Source organism: Chiloscyllium plagiosum, unplaced genomic scaffold (genome assembly GCF_037043375.1).
Source record: "Chiloscyllium plagiosum isolate Xiang-an unplaced genomic scaffold, Cpla_swu_hap1 HiC_scaffold_42, whole genome shotgun sequence".
Classification (NCBI taxonomy): domain Eukaryota; kingdom Metazoa; phylum Chordata; class Chondrichthyes; order Orectolobiformes; family Hemiscylliidae; genus Chiloscyllium; species Chiloscyllium plagiosum.
The window spans coordinates 39,002,247-39,027,850 of record NW_028270180.1 but is presented as its reverse complement, the minus strand read 5'-3'; positions in this window follow the sequence as shown (position 1 = coordinate 39,027,850).

Below are 25,604 nucleotides of genomic sequence, written 5' to 3'. Positions count from 1 at the left end.
TCCCAATGACTGGTATTGTTTCTAATAGCAGCATCCTCCAGGTTACACAATTCCTAACTCATCATCCTGGAACAAGACAGCACTTTGCCCCAATTCACCAGCATCAGCGGCCATTGTGATAAGACTGGAAAACTCAGGGATGGCCAAAAGTGGTTCATTGATTCAAACTGCTTTCACATTTCAAAGGTAACCTCGCACTCTGATAACTAAGCCACTTTTTCTTATTTCAATCACAAATTTGTTAAAGGCACAGCCATCCAGCTAAAATCATGGACAACTTTCGAGTAAAGTCAAATGTTCCCAAAAAAAACCTATTAATTTCTCAATTAGTTTTAGGAACAAGGAATTCTGTTAGTGTCTTCTCTTTTGCTGTCTCCATCAATATCTGTCTGTGTGTTTGTGTGTGTGTGTGTGTGCCTGTGTGATTGTATTTGTCTCTCTATGTTCTGCTGTATGTTTCTCTGCTCATCTCTCACACACACACAGACATGAAACATACACACATACACTCATACACACACACACATTGACATCTGTCACACACACACAGACACGAAACATACACACATACACACACAAACACGCATCAACATGACCAAAAGCATTGTGTCACTTTAAACATAAGAGAAATACACAGAGATACAGATAGAGGCGAGTTTAAGCCCCACTTTAATACATTTAATTCCCAACAGGGAGCCCACTGCACAGAGATACAGACACAGAGATACATAAAAATGGAGACACTCACTAAAACACACAATGAGACACACACAGACTCACACAGGCACAGATAGTCAAACAGAGATAGATGGGTAGACACAGACAGAAACACACTGAAAGAAACACACGCGGTAATTGCGCACACACGTTAAGAGATACACATGCAAAAAGACAGACAGAATCGGTGTGCAGTGAGTGACACTGCCCTGAGCTTAACCATCTGGAACACAGTCTGTGTCCCATCAGCTCATTCCCAGCTTTAACAGATGGAATCTCCATGAGAAAGTGCAACAGTCGCGGGATGGCCCTCAGACCATTGTCAGGGAAGAGTGCAATCTGGTTACAATCTCATGGTCTTTGGGACAATTAACAGATCCGTGTAATCACTGGGTGTCCGTCTGGGAAATGGATTGATGATGATGGAGAGGAGTTGTGTTCTCCATAATTAGGTGGAATAAACTTGCAGTGCAGCTTGCTCAGCACCACAGCCACAAACAGCCCCTGTCTCCACCACCGACACTCAGTAGCAGCAGTGTGTACCATAGACAAGATGTACTGGAGACATTCCCCAAGGTTCCTTCCAGAGCAGCTTCCAGACCCACGGCACTATCATGTGGAATGCTGAGCACAGCAGATACACGGGAACACCACCAGTTGGCAATTCCACATCAAGCCACTCCCTACCCTGGCTTGGAAAAACATCTCAGTCCCACAAGTGCCATTGGTTGGAAATCCTGGAGCTCCCTCCCTTACATCATTGTGGGTTTATCTGCCCCAAATAAATGGCAGCAGTTCAAGGCAATAACTCACCGTCACCTTCACCAGAGCAATTATATCTGAGCAACCCGTGGTGACCCAGCGGCAATGACCCAAACACATTAATGAATCACAAAATAAAGCTCAGTATTTGGGACCCTTGTGCTCCAGGGCTGAGCTTCTGAATAAATTGTGGATATTGTAGAAAATTGAAAGACGATTTCATTGGAATGTATCAGATTGTGACGAGGCGTGAGAGGGGAGATGCTGAGAAATTAATCCTGTGTGTCTGTGAATCTGAAACACAATAACACAGTCTCAGGAGTTGCTGGAAAAGCTCAGCAGGTCAGGCAGCATCTGTGCAGAGAAATCAGCGTTAATGTTACAGCATCCACAGTTCATTCGGGTTTGATTGCCACCCTCTCAGGGTAAGGGGCAGGTTATTTGGGACTGAGATGAGGAGACAGCGCTTCTTTCTAAGGCCTCTGAGTTTTTAATATTCTCTCTCCCTGAGGATTGTGGATGCTCCCTCACTGAGTACATTTCAGATTGGGATAGACAGATTGCCGGGGTCTCAGGGAGTCACGGGATATGGGGAGTGGGTAGGAAACCGGATTTGAAATCTCAAACCAGCTCTGATTGGATTGACTGCCAGAACAGACTGAACAGTTTAAACAGACTGTATAGTCTCCTCCTGCTCACATTTCCTGAGCTCTTAGATGTTTACTGAACCAACTCCCAATCCCTTTGGATTTGGTTCCATGAAACCGTTTATCATTAAATCTCTGCAGCCTCCACCCTATTACAAACCATCTCATTCTTTCTTCAGCGTTACCCCCATTCCAATTGCTCAGAAATCATTACTTTTCTAACTTCCTTCCGCTCTGCTGAATCCCCTCACCCTCATAACACACGGGTTAACCTTTCCCTTCTCCCTATAGATGCTGCCTGACCTTATCAGATTTCTCAGCATGGCCTGTGTTTATTTCAGAGGGAATGACATCTCCCTGTTCCTGTTTCTGTGAGAGGATACATTCCCCAATCCGACTCCTTGATATTCCGTTTGTTCACAGAGAAAAGAGGGATCGCTCTGTCCAAATTCATAACATGCACAGACAGGCATCAATATATTGTGATGATATTAACAATAAAACATCTTTAACCAAATGAAATCCATGAGGAAATGGCAGGTTGCAATGGGATCTGTAAGGGGCAGGAATTCAATCCGCCCTCCCCCTGTTGTTATTGGGTATGATGCTCCTGTCCCACCAATACACAGATCTGACTGAATACACAAACTCTCCATCCATTTCATTCAGAATAAGGTCAATAACAGGACGGATTAAAACACAGTACAAACTGTGATGAATGCTGCATGTAGGGAGGCATGTTACTGTAGAGTTTTTACAGCACTGAAATCAGGCTGTTCGGCCCATCATTCACACACCAGTCTAACGGCCTGGACTCCCTCTCTAAACCTCTCCAATTCCCCAGATCCCTGTCTGAGTGAAGGCTGTCTGTGTGGGGTTTGCACATTCTGCCCGGGCCTGTGTGGGTTCCCTCCGGGTGCGTGGGTTTCCTCCCACAGTCCTGAGATGTGCAGGTTAGGGTGAATTGTCCATGGTAAACTATACTAGTTTCCAGAGATGTGCAGGTGAGGTGGATTAGCCATGGGAAATGCGGGGTAACAGGGAGAGGGTAGAGGGATGAGTCTTGGTGGGCTACATGATGGGCCGAATGGCCGGTTTCCACACTGTAGGGATTCTATGATTCCATGCTCCTTCCCATCTGCCTCTATGGATGAGGGAGACTATCACCTGACCCAATATCACCTTCGGTGGCTCAACGTTTGCTTTGTTTCCAACAAAGAGCTGCAGATGCTGCAGATCTGAGAGACAGCACAGAAATTGCTGGAGAAACTCAGCAGGTCTGGCAGCATCTGTGGGGAGGGAACCTTTCAGATCCAGGGATTGTTCTTCAGAACTGAAGGCTTCTGATTCTGGTGCTGTCAGACCTGCTGAGCTTCCCCAGCAATTTCTTGTTTGGATTTCAGCCCCAATCCAGTTGGGGATGATCACGGCCTTGTTAAGTGTGTTTGGGAATGGGGAGGGGGCTGCTAGCAGGGCGATGGTGGGATAGTAGGGAGCATAGCTGCCTTCCACGCCCAGGGTCAATTCCTGGTTATGGTTTTTAAACTCACCTTTAAAGAAATCCACCGAATAAAACCATTCTGTGGTAAACCGGATCTGCCAGATTGCTCCTTGCTTTTCCTGGCAATGGTTCCTGTGAATTGCAGTGTGGAACCGGGCAGCATTGCTCGGCATCTCAGAAGCTTTCCCCTCTGCTGCTTCCCATTTCTTATTGAAATATTGGTTGCAGCACAAGGATGGGTTTGTTCTGTTCGAAAAGTGAGAGACTGCTCCCGTCAGGAACCTGAAATAATTACAGAAGCCGCTGGAAACACTGAACAGTTCCAACATCTTCTGTCGTGTTGGGGAGGGAGAATTAACGTGTTAAATCTACACAAGGATAAAATAAAATCCAGCCACAAAACAGTCAGAGTTCCTAAGTTTTACAAACATCCGTATAACATTTTTCTGAGCCATCAATTCATCTTAAACCCTTCCAATGTGGAATAGCATCTTTCTGATTCTCACTTTGAGAGATGTCCCTCAGTGAGCTCCTCCACCATTCTTTCCATTTCACTGGGGACCCACTATCCACAGTCTCCAATCAAATGACCTGAACTCAGACACACAGAGATCTTAAAGAGTGACACAATGCAGATAGGAAGTTGATTTCATTTCTGTTTCTGAGTCCAACCTTCACTCAGTGAGACAGAGTCAGGTATTCAAGGCTCCAACAAGAGCTGGATTCTGCTTCTGGTGATTGTCTTCATTCAGTGAGAAGGAGGGCCGTGGGCCGGAAGGAGCTCATCATTGTGCTTCGGGTTGTCTGCTCAGTCTGCAGCATTGCAGGCCGTGGGAGCAGGGCAGTGGGAAAGGTACCTCGTGTGGACTGCAATAGGACTTTCCACACATTGTTCCAGGCCAGTTACAGAGCTCCAGGAATTCTGAACGAGGATCTGAGAAATGCATTGATTGAAGGAGGAGGATCAGGAAAACAGGATAAAGCTGATGAGATCAGCAGGATTTCTCGGTCTAACTCTGTACCATACTTTATTTTCTGCTTCATAAATCTACAATCCGGAGCTCAACCCACTCAGAGCAATATAAGCTCAGAAACAAATCATCCAGTCCAACACATCCATGCTGAACTGATATCTGATGTAAATCTCATCCTATTTGTCAGAATTTGGCCCATGTTCCTCTGAACCTTTTTTAATTCCTCACCCACCCAGATACCTTTAAGTGTTGTAATTTTACCAGCCTCCACTGCGTCCTCTGTCAGCTCATGCACACAGTGCCCTCTGCGTGAAAAATGTTCCCATTCGGTGCCTTTTAGTTGCCCCTCTCAACTTTAACAGATGCCACCTGCTTCTGGACTCCCCCACCACAGGGAAATCACCTTGCCTTTTTACCCTATTGAGGACCTTCATGATTTTGTGAACCTCTATGAGGTTACCCCTCAGCCACTGACGCTCCAGGGATAATAGCCTCAACCTATACAGCCTTACCCTCCAGCACAAACTCTCCAACCTTGGTAACATCCTTGTAAATCTTTTCTGAACCCTTTCAAGTTTCCCAACACCCTTCTAATAGGAGGGAGTCCTGAATTGCACATTATATACCAAAAGTGGCCAAACCAATACCGCAACATGACCTCCCAACTCCTTTACACAATTAACTGAGCAATAAAGACAAAGATGCCAAACACGTTTTTCACTATCCTATTGAAATGTTAGTCCACCTTCAACGATCTATGAAGCTGAACTCCAGGTCGATTTGTTTAGCAACACCCCAGTACCTTGTCCATTCACTGTATAAGTCCAGCTCTCTTTTGCCTTTCCAAAATGCAACACCTCACATTTATCTAAATTAAACTCCATCTACCACTCCTTGGCCCATTGGCCCATCTGATCAAGATCCCGTTGTCCTCTGAGGTAACCATCTTCACTGTCTTCCACACCTCCAATTTTACTGTCATCTGCAAACTTACTATCCATTCGTCCTATGGTCACATCCAAATCATTTATATAAATGCCAAAACAACAGTGGGCCCAGCACCGATCCTTGTGGCACACCACTGGTCACAGGCCTTCTGTCTGAAAAGCAACCCTCCCCCACCACCCTCTGTCTTCTACCTTCAAGCCAGTTCTCTACCCAAAGGGTAATTCTACTGCCACAACATACAAATTTGAAATTATGACACCAGTCTCAAAAGTACAACAAGAACCTATTCCTGATTGGGGAATCGGGCCAGGGAATCAATAAAAAGAAATGTGCAAAGTTCGGTAAATTAGTGATTCAGTTCAGTGCATCACTAAATGAAAACAGTTCAGCAGGGCACTTGTACGTGGAAGAAGTGATTCAGGGAACAATTAAATGGAAGGAATCGAGGCAGGGCAACAGTAATTGGAGAATTTATGCAGCGGCCTTTATATTGGGCAGGATAATACTCAATGGGAGAGTTGGTGCAGTTTCAGGATTTGTGCAGGATTGGTAAATGGGAGAAATGGTGCAGAGCAGCGGAGCCATAAACAGAGTCATACAATCATAGAGATGTACACCATGGAAACAGACACTTCAGTCCAACTTGTCTATGACTCAATTTTAGAATTCTGGCAGCACTCCACGAACTTGGAGAATCATTCCAACGAACTACTAAATGGAAGGATTGGACAAGGGCTTTTCGAAATAAGAGAATTTGGAACGGGGCATCTGATATTGTCAAATTAGTGCAGTTAGAACCAAATGGGAGAGTTTCAGTTTAGCAGTAAATGGGAGAATTGGTGCAGTGTAGCACTAAATGGGAGAATTGGGACAGGAGAATACTTGATGTGGGAATGAGAGTAGGGCACGCCCCTAAATTGGGCGAGGGCATCAGTTAGTATGAGGATTGGTGAATTGGGGAATTACGTCAGTAATTGGGGGAAATGGTGCTAGGCAACAAAGAATTGGAGAATTGATGCGGGACATTAGTAAATGAGAGACCTGGTGCACAGTGGAGCTAAATTAGAGAATTGGTGCATGGCACCAGGAAATGGGAGAATTAGAGTAGCCCACCCTTAAATGGTAGAATCGGGCTCGGGCATCAGTAAATGGAAGAATTAGTACAGGGATATGAGTAAATGGGAGATTTGGTGGGAATCAATAAATGGGAGGTCTGGTGCACAGTGCCGTTACATTGGAAAAATGATGGGAGTGCCAATATCTTGGAAATTTGGAGCAGAGTATGTCTAAGTTGGGGAATAGGGGGCAGGGAATCAATAAAAAGAAGAAATGTTGCAAGCATCGGTAAATTGGAGATTCAGTTCAGTGCATCACTAAATGGAAAAAAATCAGCAAGACACCTGTACGTGCAAGATGTGTATCAGGGAACAATTAAATGGAAGGAATTGGTGTTGGGTATCAGTAAATGAGAGACCTGGTGCAGGGTGCTGATAACTTCGAGAATTGGAGCAAATGGGAGAACACGGGCAGTGAATCAGTAAATAGGACAAATGTTGCAAGGGATTAGTGGCAGAGATTCAATACAGTGGTCCACGAAATGGGGGAGTTAGTGCTGTTCACCACGAAAGGGGGGATATTTGCAGGTTGGGTAATTTGAAGATGTGATACAGGGATTGCCAAGATTAGAGAATTCTGTCAGCGGACGACTAAATGGGAGAATTGTTGCAGAGAAATACTGAATGAAAGACCTGGTGCAGAGCAGAGCGAAATTAGAGAATGGGTTCATGGCACCAGGAAATGGGGGAATTAGAGTAGCGCACCCTTAAATGGTAGAATCGGGCTCGGGCATCAGTAAATGGAAGGATTAGTACGTGGGTATGAGTCAATTCGAGATTTGGTGGGTTCAATAAATGGGAGATTCGGTGCCCAGTGCCATTACATTAGAAAATTGGAGCAGAGCATGTCTAAACTGGGGAATGTTGCAAGCATCGGTAAATTGGAGATTCGGTTCAGTGCATCACTAAATGAACAAATATAATCAGCAGGGCACCCGTACGATGAAGATGTGTATCAGGGAACAACTAAATGGAAGGAATTGATGCAGAGCAACAATAATTGGAGAATTCATGCAGGTGCCATTAAATTCTAAGTGGGAGGACTGGGGCAGGATAAGGTCAATGGGTGAGTTGGAGAAATTCCCGAATTACTGCAGGATTGGTAAATGGGAGAATTGGTGCAGGGAAGGAAAGCACTAATTACAGCCTTAGAGATGTACAGCACGGAAACAGACCCTTCAGACCAACTTGTCCACGCCTACATTTAAGAATTCTGGCAGTTCTCCACTAAATTGGAGAATCATTGCAATAAAATACGAAATGGATAAATTTCGACAGGGCTTATCTAAATGTCAGAATTTTCAACAGGACATCAGATAATGGGTGAATTAGTGCAGTTCAGTACTAATTGGGTGAGTTATGCTGTGTTGCACTAAATGGGAGAATTGGGGCAGGACAATACATTTTGGAAGATTTAGATTAGGGCGCCCCGAAATTAGGGGAAGGCATCAGTCAGTATGGGGACTGGTGTAAGGCAGCAGTGAGCCTGTTCAGGACATCAGCAATTGAGGGAAATGCAACACTGAATTGGAGAATTGGTGTGGGGTATCAGTCAATGAAAGACCTGGTGCAGGGTGCTGATAACTTCGAGAATTGGAGCAAATGGGAGAACACGGGCAGTGAATCAGTAAATAGGACAAACGTTGCAAAGGATTAGTGGCAGAGATTCAATACAGTGCACCACGAAAAGGGGGAGTTGGTGCAGTTCACCACTAAAGGGAAGATATGTGCAGGATCGGTAATTTGGAGATTTGATGGAGGGATCGCAAGATCAGAGAATTCTTGCAACAGACTACGAAATGGGAGAATTGTTGCAGGGAAATACTGAATGGAAGACCTGGTGCCCAGTGGAGCTAAATTAGAGAATAGGTGCATGGCACCAGGAAATGGGAGAATTAGAGTAGCGCACCCTTAAATGGTCGAATCGGGCTCGGGCATCAGTAAATGGAAGAATAAGTACAGGGATATGAGTAACTGGGTGATTTGGTGGAAACAGTAAATGGGAGATTCAGTGCAGAGTACCATTATATCATAAAATTGGTGGGAGTGCCAGCATAATTTCTATAATACAGGAGGAAGCAGTGACGCTGCTCCAGCTCCTTTATTTTCTATAATACAGGAGGAAGCAGTGACGCTGCTCCAGCTCCTTTATTTTCTATAATACAGGAGGAAGCAGTGACACTGCTCCAGCTCCTTTATTTTCTATAATACAGGGGGAAGCCGTGACACTGCTCCAGCTCCTTTATTTTCTATAATACAGGAGGAAGCAGAGACGCTGCTCCAGCTCCTTTATTTTCTATAATACAGGAGGAAGCAGTGACGCTGCTCCAGCTCCTTTATTTTCTATAATACAGGAGGAAGCAGTGACGCTGCTCCAGCTCCTTTATTTTCTATAATACAGGAGGAAGCAGAGACGCTGCTCCAGCTCCTTTATTTTCTATAATACAGGAGGAAGCAGTGACGCTGCTCCAGCTCCTTTATTTTCTATAATACAGGAGGAAGCAGTGACTCTGCTCCAGCTCCTTTATTTTCTATAATACAGGAGGAAGCAGTGACGCTGCTCCAGCTCCTTTATTTTCTATAATACAGGAGGAAGCAGTGACTCTGCTCCGGCTCCTTTATTTTCTATAATACAGGAGGAAGCAGTGACGCTGCTCCAGCTCCTTTATTTTCTATAATACAGGAGGAAGCAGTGACGCTGCTCCAGCTCCTTTATTTTCTATAATACAGGAGGAAGCAGTGACTCTGCTCCGGCTCCTTTATTTTCTATAATACAGGAGGAAGCAGTGACGCTGCTCCAGCTCCTTTATTTTCAATAATACAGGAGGAAGCAGTGACGCTGCTCCAGCTCCTTTATTTTCAATAATACAGGAGGAAGCAGTGACGCTGCTCCAGCTCCTTTATTTTCTATAATACAGGAGGAAGCAGTGACGCTGCTCCAGCTCCTTTATTTTCTATAATACAGGGGGAAGCAGTGACGCTGCTCCAGCTCCTTTATTTTCTATAATACAGGAGGAAGCAGAGACGCTGCTCCAGCTCCTTTATTTTCTATAATACAGGAGGAAGCAGAGACGCTGCTCCAGCTCCTTTATTTTCTATAATACAGGAGGAAGCAGAGACGCTGCTCCAGCTCCTTTATTTTCTATAATACAGGAGGAAGCAGAGACGCTGCTCCAGCTCCTTTATTTTCTATAATACAGGAGGAAGCAGTGACGCTGCTCCAGCTCCTTTATTTTCTATAATACAGGAGGAAGCAGTGACGCTGCTCCAGCTCCTTTATTTTCTATAATACAGGAGGAAGCAGTGACGCGGCTCCAGCTCCTTTATTTTCTATAATACAGGAGGAAGCAGCGACACTGCTCCAGCTCCTTTATTTTCTATAATACAGGAGGAAGCAGTGACGCTGCTCCAGCTCCTTTATTTTCTATAATACAGGAGGAAGCAGTGACGCTGCTCCAGCTCCTTTATTTTCTATAATACAGGAGGAAGCAGCGACACTGCTCCAGCTCCTTTATTTTCTATAACACAGGAGGAAGCAGTGACGCTGCTCCAGCTCCATTATTTTCTATAATACAGGAGGAAGTAGAGACGCTGCTCCAGCTCCATTATTTTCTATAATACAGGAGGAAGCAGTGACGCTGCTCCAGCTCCTTTATTGTCTATAATACAGGAGGAAGCAGTGACGCTGCTCCAGTTCCTTTATTTTCTATAATTCAGGAGGAAGCAGTGACGCTGCTCCAGCTCCTTTATTTTCTATAATACAGGAGGAAGCAGAGACACTGCTCCAGATCCTTTATTTTCTATAATACAGGAGGAAGCAGTGACGCTGCTCCAGCTCCTTTATTTTCTATAATACAGGAGGAAGCAGTGACACTGCTCCAGCTCCTTTATTTTCTATAATACAGGAGGAAGCAGTGACGCTGCTCCAGCTCCTTTATTTTCTATAATACAGGAGAAAGCAGCGACGCTGCTCCAGCTCCTTTATTTTCTATAATACAGGAGGAAGCAGTGACGCTGCTCCAGCTCCTTTATTTTCTATAATACAGGAGGAAGCAGTGACGCTGCTCCAGCTCCTTTATTTTCTATAATACAGGAGGAAGCAGCGACGCTGCTCCAGCTCCTTTATTTTCTATAATACAGGAGGAAGCAGCGACGCTGCTCCAGCTCCTTTATTTTCTATAATACAGGAGGAAGCAGTGACGCTGCTCCAGCTCCTTTATTTTCTATAATACAGGAGGAAGCAGCGACGCTGCTCCAGCTCCTTTATTTTCTATAATACAGGAGGAAGCAGCGACGCTGCTCCAGCTCCTTTATTTTCTATAATACAGGAGGAAGCAGTGACGCTGCTCCAGCTCCTTTATTTTCTATACTACAGGAGGAAGCAGTGACGCTGCTCCAGCTCCTTTATTTTCTATAATACAGGAGGAAGCAGTGACGATGCTCCAGCTCCTTTATTTTCTATAATACAGGAGGAAGCAGCGACGCTGCTCCAGATCCTTTATTTTCTATAATACAGGAGGAAGCAGTGACGCTGCTCCAGCTCCTTTATTTTCTATACTACAGGAGGAAGCAGTGACGCTGCTCCAGCTCCTTTATTTTCTATAATACAGGAGGAAGCAGTGACGCTGCTCCAGCTCCTTTATTTTCTATACTACAGGAGGAAGCAGCGACGCTGCTCCAGATCCTTTATTTTCTATAATACAGGAGGAAGCAGTGACGCTGCTCCAGCTCCTTTATTTTCTATACTACAGGAGGAAGCAGTGACGCTGCTCCAGCTCCTTTATTTTCTATAATACAGGAGGAAGCAGTGACGCTGCTCCAGCTCCTTTATTTTCTATAATACAGGAGGAAGCAGCGACGCTGCTCCAGATCCTTTATTTTCTATAATACAGGAGGAAGCAGTGACGTTGCTCCAGCTCCTTTATTTTCTATAATACAGGAGGAAGCAGTGACGCTGCCCCAGCTCATTTATTTTCTATAATACAGGAGGAAGCAGTGACGCTGTTCCATCTCCTTTATTTTCTATAATACAGGAGGAAGCAGTGACGCTGCTCCAGCTCCTTTATTTTCTATAATACAGGAGGAAGCAGTGACACTGCTCCAGCTCCTTTATTTTCTATAATACAGGAGGAAGCAGTGACGCTGCTCCCGCTCCTTTATTTTCTCTAATACAGGAGGAAGCAGTGACGCTGCTCCAGCTCCTTTATTTTCTATAATACAGGAGTAAGCAGAGACGCTGCTCCAGCTCCTTTATTTTCTATAATACAGGAGGAAGCAGTGACGCGGCTCCAGCTTCTTTATTTTCTATAATACAGGGGGAAGCAGTGACGCGGCTCCAGCTTCTTTATTTTCTATAATACAGGAGGAAGCAGTGACACTGCTCCGGTTCCTTTATTTTCTATAATACAGGAGGAAGCAGTGACGCTGCTCCAGCTCCTTTATTTTCTATAATACAGGAGGAAGCAGTGACGCGGCTCCAGCTCCTTTATTTTCTATAATACAAGAGGAAGCAGAGACGCTGCTCCAGCTCCATTATTTTCTATAATACAGGAGGAAGCAGAGAAGCTGCTCCAGCTCCTTTATTTTCTATAATACAGGAGGAAGCAGTGACTCTGCTCCGGCTCCTTTATTTTCTATAATACAGGAGGAAGCAGTGACGCTGCTCCAGCTCCTTTATTTTCAATAATACAGGAGGAAGCAGTGACGCTGCTCCAGCTCCTTTATTTTCAATAATACAGGAGGAAGCAGTGACGCTGCTCCAGCTCCTTTATTTTCTATAATACAGGAGGAAGCAGTGACGCTGCTCCAGCTCCTTTATTTTCTATAATACAGGGGGAAGCAGTGACGCTGCTCCAGCTCCTTTATTTTCTATAATACAGGAGGAAGCAGAGACGCTGCTCCAGCTCCTTTATTTTCTATAATACAGGAGGAAGCAGAGACGCTGCTCCAGCTCCTTTATTTTCTATAATACAGGAGGAAGCAGAGACGCTGCTCCAGCTCCTTTATTTTCTATAATACAGGAGGAAGCAGAGACGCTGCTCCAGCTCCTTTATTTTCTATAATACAGGAGGAAGCAGTGACGCTGCTCCAGCTCCTTTATTTTCTATAATACAGGAGGAAGCAGTGACGCTGCTCCAGCTCCTTTATTTTCTATAATACAGGAGGAAGCAGTGACGCGGCTCCAGCTCCTTTATTTTCTATAATACAGGAGGAAGCAGCGACACTGCTCCAGCTCCTTTATTTTCTATAATACAGGAGGAAGCAGTGACGCTGCTCCAGCTCCTTTATTTTCTATAATACAGGAGGAAGCAGTGACGCTGCTCCAGCTCCTTTATTTTCTATAATACAGGAGGAAGCAGCGACACTGCTCCAGCTCCTTTATTTTCTATAACACAGGAGGAAGCAGTGACGCTGCTCCAGCTCCATTATTTTCTATAATACAGGAGGAAGTAGAGACGCTGCTCCAGCTCCATTATTTTCTATAATACAGGAGGAAGCAGTGACGCTGCTCCAGCTCCTTTATTTTCTATAATACAGGAGGAAGCAGTGACGCTGCTCCAGTTCCTTTATTTTCTATAATTCAGGAGGAAGCAGTGACGCTGCTCCAGCTCCTTTATTTTCTATAATACAGGAGGAAGCAGAGACACTGCTCCAGATCCTTTATTTTCTATAATACAGGAGGAAGCAGTGACGCTGCTCCAGCTCCTTTATTTTCTATAATACAGGAGGAAGCAGTGACACTGCTCCAGCTCCTTTATTTTCTATAATACAGGAGGAAGCAGTGACGCTGCTCCAGCTCCTTTATTTTCTATAATACAGGAGGAAGCAGCGACGCTGCTCCAGCTCCTTTATTTTCTATAATACAGGAGGAAGCAGTGACGCTGCTCCAGCTCCTTTATTTTCTATAATACAGGAGGAAGCAGTGACGCTGCTCCAGCTCCTTTATTTTCTATAATACAGGAGGAAGCAGCGACGCTGCTCCAGCTCCTTTATTTTCTATAATACAGGAGGAAGCAGCGACGCTGCTCCAGCTCCTTTATTTTCTATAATACAGGAGGAAGCAGTGACGCTGCTCCAGCTCCTTTATTTTCTATAATACAGGAGGAAGCAGCGACGCTGCTCCAGCTCCTTTATTTTCTATAATACAGGAGGAAGCAGCGACGCTGCTCCAGCTCCTTTATTTTCTATAATACAGGAGGAAGCAGTGACGCTGCTCCAGCTCCTTTATTTTCTATACTACAGGAGGAAGCAGTGACGCTGCTCCAGCTCCTTTATTTTCTATAATACAGGAGGAAGCAGTGACGATGCTCCAGCTCCTTTATTTTCTATAATACAGGAGGAAGCAGCGACGCTGCTCCAGATCCTTTATTTTCTATAATACAGGAGGAAGCAGTGACGCTGCTCCAGCTCCTTTATTTTCTATACTACAGGAGGAAGCAGTGACGCTGCTCCAGCTCCTTTATTTTCTATAATACAGGAGGAAGCAGTGACGCTGCTCCAGCTCCTTTATTTTCTATACTACAGGAGGAAGCAGCGACGCTGCTCCAGATCCTTTATTTTCTATAATACAGGAGGAAGCAGTGACGCTGCTCCAGCTCCTTTATTTTCTATACTACAGGAGGAAGCAGTGACGCTGCTCCAGCTCCTTTATTTTCTATAATACAGGAGGAAGCAGTGACGCTGCTCCAGCTCCTTTATTTTCTATAATACAGGAGGAAGCAGCGACGCTGCTCCAGATCCTTTATTTTCTATAATACAGGAGGAAGCAGTGACGTTGCTCCAGCTCCTTTATTTTCTATAATACAGGAGGAAGCAGTGACGCTGCCCCAGCTCATTTATTTTCTATAATACAGGAGGAAGCAGTGACGCTGTTCCATCTCCTTTATTTTCTATAATACAGGAGGAAGCAGTGACCCTGCTCCAGCTCCTTTATTTTCTATAATACAGGAGGAAGCAGTGACGCTGCTCCAGCTCCTTTATTTTCTATAATACAGGAGGAAGCAGTGACACTGCTCCAGCTCCTTTATTTTCTATAATACAGGAGGAAGCAGTGACGCTGCTCCCGCTCCTTTATTTTCTCTAATACAGGAGGAAGCAGTGACGCTGCTCCAGCTCCTTTATTTTCTATAATACAGGAGTAAGCAGAGACGCTGCTCCAGCTCCTTTATTTTCTATAATACAGGAGGAAGCAGTGACGCGGCTCCAGCTTCTTTATTTTCTATAATACAGGGGGAAGCAGTGACGCGGCTCCAGCTTCTTTATTTTCTATAATACAGGAGGAAGCAGTGACACTGCTCCGGTTCCTTTATTTTCTATAATACAGGAGGAAGCAGTGACGCTGCTCCAGCTCCTTTATTTTCTATAATACAGGAGGAAGCAGTGACGCGGCTCCAGCTCCTTTATTTTCTATAATACAAGAGGAAGCAGAGACGCTGCTCCAGCTCCATTATTTTCTATAATACAGGAGGAAGCAGAGACGCTGCTCCAGCTCCTTTATTTTCTATAATACAGGAGGAAGCAGAGACGCTGCTCCAGCTCCTTTATTTTCTATAATACTGGAGGAAGCAGTGACCCTGCTCCAGCTCCTTTATTTGGTGGAAACAATAAATGGGTCAGTTTGCATGCTGGACCATGTCTACATTTAAAAGGCATCTGGATGGGATGGAGGGGTAAGGGACAATTGTTGGCAAATATCGCTGGATTAATTTCGGTTAACTGGTCAGTAGGGACGAGCTGGAACAGAGGGTCTGTTTCCGTGCTCGGCACCTCCGAAATCCTGATGAAGACCTTTGCCCGAAACGTCGATTTTCCTGCTTCTCGGATGCTGCCTGACCTGATGTGCTTTTCCAGCACCTCTCTGATCTAAGCTCTGAAATGCACTCTTTCAGAGTTCCATCAATCTCTTATCATGCCCTTCTCAAACAGGCGACTGCTACTGCCTTCCGAAGGTACACAATGCCAACACACCAGGATGTCCCATCATATTAGGCAATGGGACCCGATGTGGGAACCTCACTGCCGATGTCAAATGCATCTTGAAAGCCATGAGGCAGGGTACCCCCAGCTTCTGCCACGACAGAACATTGGGACACAGGCAGATTTCAACCTCACACCTTCAAGGCTGAATCTGAGCTGAGGTGGCACCTATTGTTAAAGGTTTACCTGAGAATTTAGCTATTTTTACACACGGTTTACATATGAAAGAACAAAATCTAACATGGTATTTCGAACAGTATACAGACTGAACAGACAATAGACTTTTGTTTTTAAATATGTCATTTCAGTGGCATCACCCTGTAATCTTTTACTATAAATTCTGTGTCGTGTGATGCTCTGCTCCACAACCACCTGATGAAGGAACAGCGCTCCAAAAGCTAGTGCTATCAAATAAACCTGTTGGACTATAACCTGATGTTGTGTGATTGTTTAATTTTGTCCACCCCAGTCCAACACCGGCACCTCCAAATCTTTACTACATATTGTTTACACTAACTCACACGCAGTTCAGGTCAGTTTAGCACAATGACCCTGTTCCTCTTTTTGTGAGGTTCCCTGTGTATATTAACACAGTTAATGGGCCCTGAGAGGATGAATACATTCTCTTTATCCTCTCAGTTTAAACAGTTGAACATATCAGTTTGAATGCAGTGGAAGAGGAGATTGTCTTTTTCTGTACAATTTCAGTGCAGAACGTTCAGCCATAAACTGTCTTTGCAAAAGTGGGGGTTGAATGCAATTCTCACTGAGCAACATTAATACAGCAAACACACAATTCCGAGTTACTGTTATCAATTGGTTAAGGAACTGGGATGAGAAAACCACTTGTGGTGGGGTGCCGTGGCTCAGTTTGGTAACTTGCCTACATCATAAACAGCCCACCAAGATTTCACATCGGAGTGGGGCCTGCGTATTTTACCAAATACATGGTTGTTTCTAAATCTCCTAAGTCAGTGTTGCTCATCAGTCAACCATGCGTCCTGTTTGAGTGTCAGCCTGATTTGGTGACCCTGATCTGCTCCCTGGTTTAGTTCCTCCAGGGGATATTGTTCCTTCCGAACTATTAATTCAATCTGGAGTTTCCTTCCTGTGTTTGACAATAACTTCTGCCTCTCCTCCTCCTTCATTACGCCTCGTTCATTTCCAGTTTGTTGGGAATAACGAGGTGAGCCAGGAGACATGGCAGACTTACCGGAGAATGTTGCAGTGATGGCGCAGACACCAAGAGCTGTTCACCCTAATTCTCTGCTGTCAACATCCATTCATTCCACACCAACAGGAAATACCTCATTGCACTCCTGTCGTTGTGGTTCGCACTGTGATTGTGGTTTCTTTTCTTGTGGATTATGAAGTCTGTTTACATCTCGAAAGGATCATAATATTTGGAGGAAGGAATGACTCCTCACCTCAGGCATAAGGGCCAGACACATTATTCGGAGAATGTGAGCCCAATCCCACACATGCTACCGAGGGGGCAGAAAGCCTGTTAGCTGGGCCACTCTCAATTTGTCTCCGAATGTCAGACTTTTCAAAGAGCAGAAATGGGAAATGAGGAATATGGGCAGACCGAGAGTCCGAGAATGTGAAAGAGGGTCAGGTGCATGCACAGAGAAAGAAAGAAATATGGAGACGCATACTGAGCGAGATACTGAAAGAACCAATTCTCCAATCGACATGGCTGCTGACTGACAGAAACAAATAATATAAAAAAACGGTAACTATTAAGCACAGCCTTTCACCAGCTCCGGGCAACGGAAGGATTCTTACAGCCAGCAAAGTCATTTTGAATTTACAACATTGACGGTTGTAAGCTAATGAAAGATTTTGGTAAATATCCTGACAAGGAAAACTGATCATTTTACCGAAAATATAATACAGAAATGTCGAAGTAACCTCGCTCTGCCGATATGAAGCATGAACTCTGTTTCTCTCCACTGTCCTACTGAGTTTTTCTATCAAATCTTGGTTTTGGTTCAGATTTCAAACATCTGCAGTTCTTTGTTTCATGTTATTCTTAACAACGTTTGAGACAAAACCAATGACCTGACGGCTTCAGAAACTCGGTCAGAAATACCGTTAGCAAGATATCTTTGCAGAACACATCGCCTGTTCCCTGACCAGGAATCCCCCTTTCCCCCTCAGAGAGGGCACCAACTCGTAACCGTGAGATTAAAGGGGAAGGCGACAGAAGCTGTCGCATTTATTCTCAATGAAACCACTTATGCATTTCATTTTGGATCATTTTCGCTGCACATTAGTTTCTCGTTGTCTTGGAGGTTTATTTTTAACACAATAGGAAAATACCATTCGGCCCATCGTGCAGTATGGCTCATCAGATAGTCATCTGTTTTCGATCCAGTGTCCAGCTTTGGCACGATACCTTCGGTGTTCTGATGTTTTGAACGCAAAATTCAGAAAAGATTATCTCTGTGATCTTAAACGAGACAACAATGGGAGTGAGTTACACACCGTCATACTGAAGTGAAATCCCCTCGAGCAACCCATTCACATTTTCACCCATAGAGTGAGTCACAGACACACATGCCCGGAGGTGGGTGGGGGTGGGGGGTGCAGAGGTTTCGGGATTATACCAGCTCCTTGTGCTTCAGTTCCAGTCTCCACCTCCTTGTGACCAACCCCCCCTCCCCCCTCGCTCCCCCCCCCCCCCCCCCCCCCACACACAGACACTCACACGTTTCTCTGACAAGAGGCAGCTTTAGGTGCAACTAAAGCCAGTTTTACAGACAATGAGAGACGTTGCGATGAGCTGGAATTTAAAATGGACAATTGCCTCACATGCAACTTTCAAATTTGAAAACACACTGATCCAAAGTCTGCAGCTCCTCAAAATCTGTCACACATTGAGGTGCAATATTCCCAAATTCGGGACCCACTGATCCAATCCCTGCAGCACATTGCACACAAATCAGGAAGGATTCGATCCTCCAAAAGTCAGAGGCATTATCCATTATGTCACTGGGCCAACGGCAGCCGGAGGTACGACAGGTAGTCGATATGAAATGGAAACATGGACATTGGGGGAAACAGTATTCATAAGGTGAACAATCAGTAAATATAATTACCGTCACTGCTCCACATCGGATGTCCCACTTGGTGAAGCAATGTCTCTCAATGGCCAAGGAAACATATTTGCCCTCAGGTACCTGCTTCTGGGTCGCCTGCGCCTCTGCTGGGAGTTGCCATCATTTTATTCACAGTCACTCCGCGATTTTTGATCCACTCCAGGGAAATATCTTTTCATACCTTGCGTCATGGCCTCTTCCAGTCAAGATCCTGAACCAGCCCAGCGAGAAACCTCTGTTGGTTTGAATCCCGGGGATGGAGAATCAGACGGGATGAACAGCGCCTTTTAGTGGTGGAATCCCTTCACTACAATCTCACGCCTCAGACCGTGTCTCTGCCCGCGTCACCCTGTTCTGTACATTCCTGCATCACACCGACTGACCAACATCAGATTACCACAGCTCCGCTTTCTTTACCTTGAAACCCCAGGCGATAATATGAAGCGTTTGCAAAATTGAAGAGAGAAACTTTGTTGCCGAAGGTGGTTATGAAGGGATGGACAGGCACAAGGGTGTGTACAATTCAGGTCGCTTTGGATCCTGTCAGCATTACCGGGGGGCCCGTGCTGAGGAGTCAATGTTTGTATCGTCCAGACATGGATCCAGTTCCCATTCAGGGAATGAAGGTTTAATTCTCTTCATGTGAATTGTCTGAATGAAAACACATTCCCCGTTCCACACAGAAGACAGACCGAGATCCCTCCAGAATCAGCCCAGTGATTGCTTGAACCATGTAGAAGGACAATGACAGCGGACAGATACGATAGTGACCCCTTCAAATCTCCCTCCAATCATCTCACCTTCCTGAGTTGGAAATATGTTGGTGTTCCTTCAGAGTCTCTGGGTGTAAATCCAGGAAATCCCGCGCTTGCAGCATAATGGCTGTACCTCCGTGTGAAGGAGTTCAATGGTTCACAAAAGCACCTCATCTCCTCCATCTCTGGGGGATTTAGGGATGGACAGCGAGTCCTGTTCTATTGAGTGATATCTTTATCCCAGGAATGCGTTTCTAACAGTGGTAGGTTCCAATCGGACACCTGCAGGAGACCGGTAGTAAGTTGAGAAGTGGAGCAGGGAAGTGAAATTGACGTGAATGACAATGATGACTGGGAGGCATGAGGCAGGAAGTGAGTCTGGATCTGGTGGTGCAAGGCTCAGTGTCGCTGCTAATGGGTCAGCCTTTACTGCAAACTGTTTACAATGGCTCACACACCATTCCTGGTCAAGTCATGGCAATGACACTGTTCCTCTTCATGTGAGATTGCCTCTGTGTGTATTGGAGTCGTCAATACGCCCCAAGAGGATGAAAATGTCCTCTTTGTTCTGTCAGTTTAAACAGATACAAATGTCTGTTTGAAGCCAATGCAAGAGAAGATTGCCCTTTTATGTGCCTTTGCATTGGGGAATGTTCAATCGTGAAATGTCTGGTTTTGCAAAAGCGGGGTTTGATTGCAAATCACACTGAGTAATATTGACACAGAAATGTATTTCCCAGTTACTGTGGTCATGTGGTTCAGAAACTGCACATATGGACGTCGCTCAGTTATTTAAAACCCCCTCCTTGGTAAGCAGCTGACCATAGGGTCCAATCGCAGCTGCGCCGCTTGTTGTATTGAAGGCTCAAAGGTTCACCTTTTATTAAGTGTCGTGTTGCTGATGAAGTGACTCAGCTTCCTGTCTGAGTTCGAGCCTGTTATGGTTTGGCAAACCCGCTCCTTTTTCCTGGTTTAGTTCCAGCAGTGTATGTTGTCCTTCCTAACCAATAGGCCAACCTGAAGTTTCTTGTCGCTGTTCCAAAAGCACTCCTTCTTCTTCTCCACTTTTATTCTCCCTCCTTCATTCCAAGTTTGGTGGGAATAATGAGGTGAGGCAGGAGACACTGCAGGAAGGCCGTGGGATGTTGTGGTTATGACACAGAAACCACGAGTGGGTCACCCTCATTCTCTGCTGTGGCCATTCATTCATTTTACAGCATCAGGAATGCTTCCATGGTGTCGTTTATTTCTATTGGATTTGGAATGTAACTTTAACTTCGAAAGGGTTACATTATTTTGAGGAAGAAATGGTTCCTTGTATCACATCCAAGTGGCTGGCATATTATCCGTAGAATGTGAGCCAAGTTTTACAGACTCCTGCCAGCTTCCAGAAAACCTCTCAGCAGCTGCATTCTCAAACTATCCCTGAACGTCAGGCTTTTCATAGAGTAGGATTGGGAAATGAGGGATATTGGCCAATAAAGGGTCAAAGAATATGAAAAAGGGTGAGGTAGATACACAGAGATAAAGACAGAAAATTAGAGACCCATCTTGAGGTAGACACTGAAAGAACCCAATTCTCGGGTCGACATGGCTGCTAACTGGCAAACACAAATAGATTTTGATAACTATCCTCATTCAACAGATAAAACTGACCATTATCCCAGCATTGTGGTGTAGAAATGAAGAACTAACCTGGTTGTGTGGTTGTGAACCATTGTCTCTGTTTCTCCCCACAGATGTTGCCAGGACTAGTCAGTTTACACGGCAATTCTTGGTTCAGATTTCCAACATCTGCATTCTCTTAGTTTTCTGTTCAACTTTAAAACGGTTGGCACAAAACCGATGTTCTGCCAGCTTTGGCAAAGTGGTCAGAAATATCCTTCCCACGATGTGTGTGCAGAACAAAGCACGCATTCCTTGACCGGGAATAGAACCCGTGTCACGGCGGCGAGAGCGCCAAATGCTGGCTACTAGACTACAAGGGAAGGCAGAAGGCACCCTTGTATTTCTTCTGAATGAAAACACTTTTGCCTTTTCATTTCTGATCAGTCTTGCTGCAGATTAGATACTCCTTGCCTTCGAGCTTTCACAGAGTGGGAAGAGACCGTTCGGCCCATCGTGCATTGCAGTTCATCAGGTATCCATGTATTCCAGTCCCAGTTTCTAGTTTTGGCTCAAAATGTTGTGTACTAATGTTTCCAGAGCAAATGTGAATGCGATTCTCACTGTGAATGTAAACGACAGGACAATGGGACTGAGGTCTGACATGGTCACACTGTGTTGTAACCACCTTGAGGAACTGACCCTCATTGTCACCCACAGAGGGAGACACACAGAAACATATCCCGAGAGGAACAGATGTCTCAGGATCATACCAGCTCCTTGTGCTTCACTTCCGCTCTCTGCCCCACACAACAGCTTCTCTGACAAAGGCAGCTTTAGGTTGAACACTCGCCAGTTTGACAGGCAATGAGAGATGTTGAGCTGAGCTGGAATTTAAAATGGACAATAGACCTAAATGCAAGTTTTACATTCGACAAGACACTGATCCAAACCATTCAGATCCCCAGAACCTGACAAAACAGGACCAGCCATACACCTGTCTGACATTGAGCTGTGATGGACCCAAAAGCAACATTCACTTTGAATACACACTGATCCAATCCCTGCAGCTCGCAAGAACCGAAGAAAATAGCAACTGACAACATGCAATTGGCTGAACAAACACGTTACTCCCGAGACATTTAGGATGTAAACCTACAGTCATCTGATTCAAAGTCAGATGTTTTATCTATTGCTTCACTAGCAGGATGCACACACACGCTGGACACCTTTCCATATGTGATGTGAACATGGAGATCTGGGAAACAACATTCATAAGGTGATCAACCAGCAAAGATAATCCACTTTGTGTAACAGGGCCTTTCAATGGCAAAGCAAATACATTGGTCCTCAGGTGCCTGCTTCTGTGTCGCCTGTTCTTCTGCAGGACGTCTCCAGCATTTTATTCACAGTCACTGCGCTATCTTATGATGCACTCCACTGAAATGTACTTTCATACTTGGATTTAGTGTCACTTCCAGTCAAGGTCCTGAACGAATTCAGCGAGAAACCTCTGGTCATTTCCAGCATGGAATTTGGAATCAGACGATTTGAACGAAGGCTTTATTGGGGCCGCCCCATCACCGCAGATCAACGCCTCAAAACGAGCCGCTGTTAGTATCAAACTGTTCTGTACCTTCCTGCAGTAAATCAGGTTAGCACAGCTCCGCTTTCTTCACATTGAAACCAAGGCGGCTATATGAATTGTTTGGAAACTTAGAGAGAGAAACATTGCTGCTGAAGATGATGATGACGTGAAGATCATGCACAGAGTCTGGACAGATCAGGTCACAAATGTTACTGTCAGCTTCAGTAGGGTCCCTGGTTCGGAGCCTGAGTTTGCAATGCCCAGACCGGGATACAATTCCCAGTCAGGAAATGAAGATTTATTTCTCTTCCTGTGAGTTATCTTATTGGAAACTAACTCCTGTTTCTTCCCAGAACACAGACCCAGACCAACCCAGTCATTGTTTGCATCTATCTAGAAGGACAATAGCAACAGATGCATGAGAGAACTGTAACCACAAATCACCCATCTAGGATCGCGCCTTTCTGAGTTAGAAATATCTCGCTGCTTCTACAGTGCTTTTGGGTCTAGATCCTGGAACTCACTCCCTAGCAGTATCATGGCTGTACCTTGAGTTCTTCCAGGGTTCTGTCAAGTTTGTGGGAAGATTTGTAGCTCGGGTGCTCGTTGCTGTGGTTCTGTTCGCCGAGCTGGAAGTTTTTGTTGCAAACATTTCGTCCCCTGACCAGGTGACATCCTCAGTGCTTGGGAGCCTCCTGTGAAGCGCTTCTGTGGTGTTTCCTCTGGCATTTATAGTGGCCTGTCCCTGCCGCTTCCGGTTGTCAGTTTCAGCTGTCCGCTGTGGTGGCCGGTATATTGGGTCCAGGTCGATGTGTTTGTTGGTGGAGTTTGTGGATGAGTGCCATGCCTCTAGGAATTCCCTGGCTGTTCTTTGTTTGGCTTGCCCTATAATGGTCGTGTTGTCCCAGTCGAACTCATGTTGCTTCTCGTCTACGTGTGTGGCTACTAAGGATAGCTGGTCGTGTCGTTTTGTGGCTAGTTGATGTTCGTGGATGCGGATCGTTAGCTGTCTTCCTGTTTGTCCTATATAGTGTTTTGTACAGTCCTTGCATGGGATTTTGTACACTACGTTAGTTTTGCTCATGTTGGGTATCGGGTCCTTCGTTCTGGTGAGTTGATGTCAGAGAGTGGCTGTTGGTTTGTGTGCTGTTATGAGTCCTAGGGGTCGCAGTGGTCTGGCTGTCAGTTCAGAAATGTTCTTGATGTATGGTAGTGTGGCTCGTCCTTTGGGTTGGGGCATGTCCTCGTTCCGTTGTCTTTCCCTTAGGCATCTGTTGATGAAGTTGCGTGGGTATCCGTTTTTGGCGAATACCTTGTATAGGTGTTCCTCTTCTTCCTTTTGCAGTTCTGGTTTACTGCAGTGTGTTGTGGCCCTTTTGAATAGTGTCCTGATGCAACTTCGTTTGTGTGTATTGGGGTGGTTGCTTTCATAGTTCAGGACTTGGTCTGTGTGTGTGGCTTTCCTGTGTACCTTAGTGGTGAATTCTCCGTTTGGTGTGCTCTGTACCCTCACGTCTAGGAATGGGAGTTGGTTGTCCTTTTCTTCCTCTCTCGTGAATCGGGTTCCTGTGAGTGTGGAGTTGATGATCCGGTGTGTATTCTCTATTTCCGTGATTTTAATGATTACAAAGGTGTCAAAAACGTATCTGACCCAGAGTTTGGGTTGAATTTGTGATAAGACTGTTTGTTCTAACCTTTGCATTACTGCTTCTGCTATGAGTCCCGAGATCGGTGAGCCCATGGGTGTGCCGTTGATTTGTTCAGACAACAGGACGTTGAACCCACCAACAAAGACGGTATACTTAAACTACTGGACTTGTGCCTCACAACACACTTCACATTCAACAACCAGATATACGAACAAATCAACGGAACACCCATGGGCTCACCGATCTTTCGGCCCATCTGCAGTGCGGGTCATTGGACTTCCATCTATTCCAGTCCCAGTTCCCACAAACCTGCGTTTCTGATGTTACCAGGGCGAATCTAAATGGGATTCTCCCTGTGAGCTTAAATGACATAACAATGGGACTGAAGTTGGACATGGTCACATTATGTTGTAACACCGCCGAGGAACTCAACCTCATATTTACCCACAGAGGGAAACAAACAGAGGGCTCAGGATTAGTCCCGCTCCATATGCTTCACATCCGCCAGTTTCTCCGACCAGCTCACCGCAGCTGGGCAAAGAGGTCTGCAGCACAGAAAATGCCTTTCGGGCCATCAAGTCTGCACCAGTCGAAGACTGGCCCCTGACTGTTTTCATCTCGTTTTCCAAAGGTAGGCTCCTAGCTTCAACAAAGTTGGGATGGAATTGTTCAACTCATAGTGTCTCAACTTTCTCTGGGGATTTCTGCGTGTTGTACCCTGAAAGGCAGAGGGTTGCGGATTGCCACCATTCCCAACCTGTCTGGAATGTCTTTTTTCCCTTCTCCTGTGGTTTGTATGTGAAAGAAGAAGATAGGGTGTAATCTCCCTTTTTATTTGTTGATATTACTGAATCACCAGGCTGTGAGGGGAAGGCCAAATGAATTTCAAGCCCATTGCCTTAAACACGCATCGACCACTACAGAACCACACTTTCCAGGTGTCTCTCATTGTGGAGCTGAGGAAGAGTGAATCAATGTCGGGTTTGTTTGAATCCAATCACTTCACAGTTTGCAAAAGCGTTAAATTTTGGTGCATGGTGGATCTGGTTGTATCATCCTGGTAGATGGAACGGACATTCATTTAACACCAAGAACAGGAATTGCAAGAGAAACTCAGCAGATCTTACAGCATCTATGCAGAGGAAATCAGATAAAACATTTCAAAACTTCATCAGAACTCGGTAATCTCCCACAGGTACTGCCAAACCCGTTAGATTCGACAGCAGGTTCTGTTTTTGCTTCAGATTCCAAGAATCCACAGTT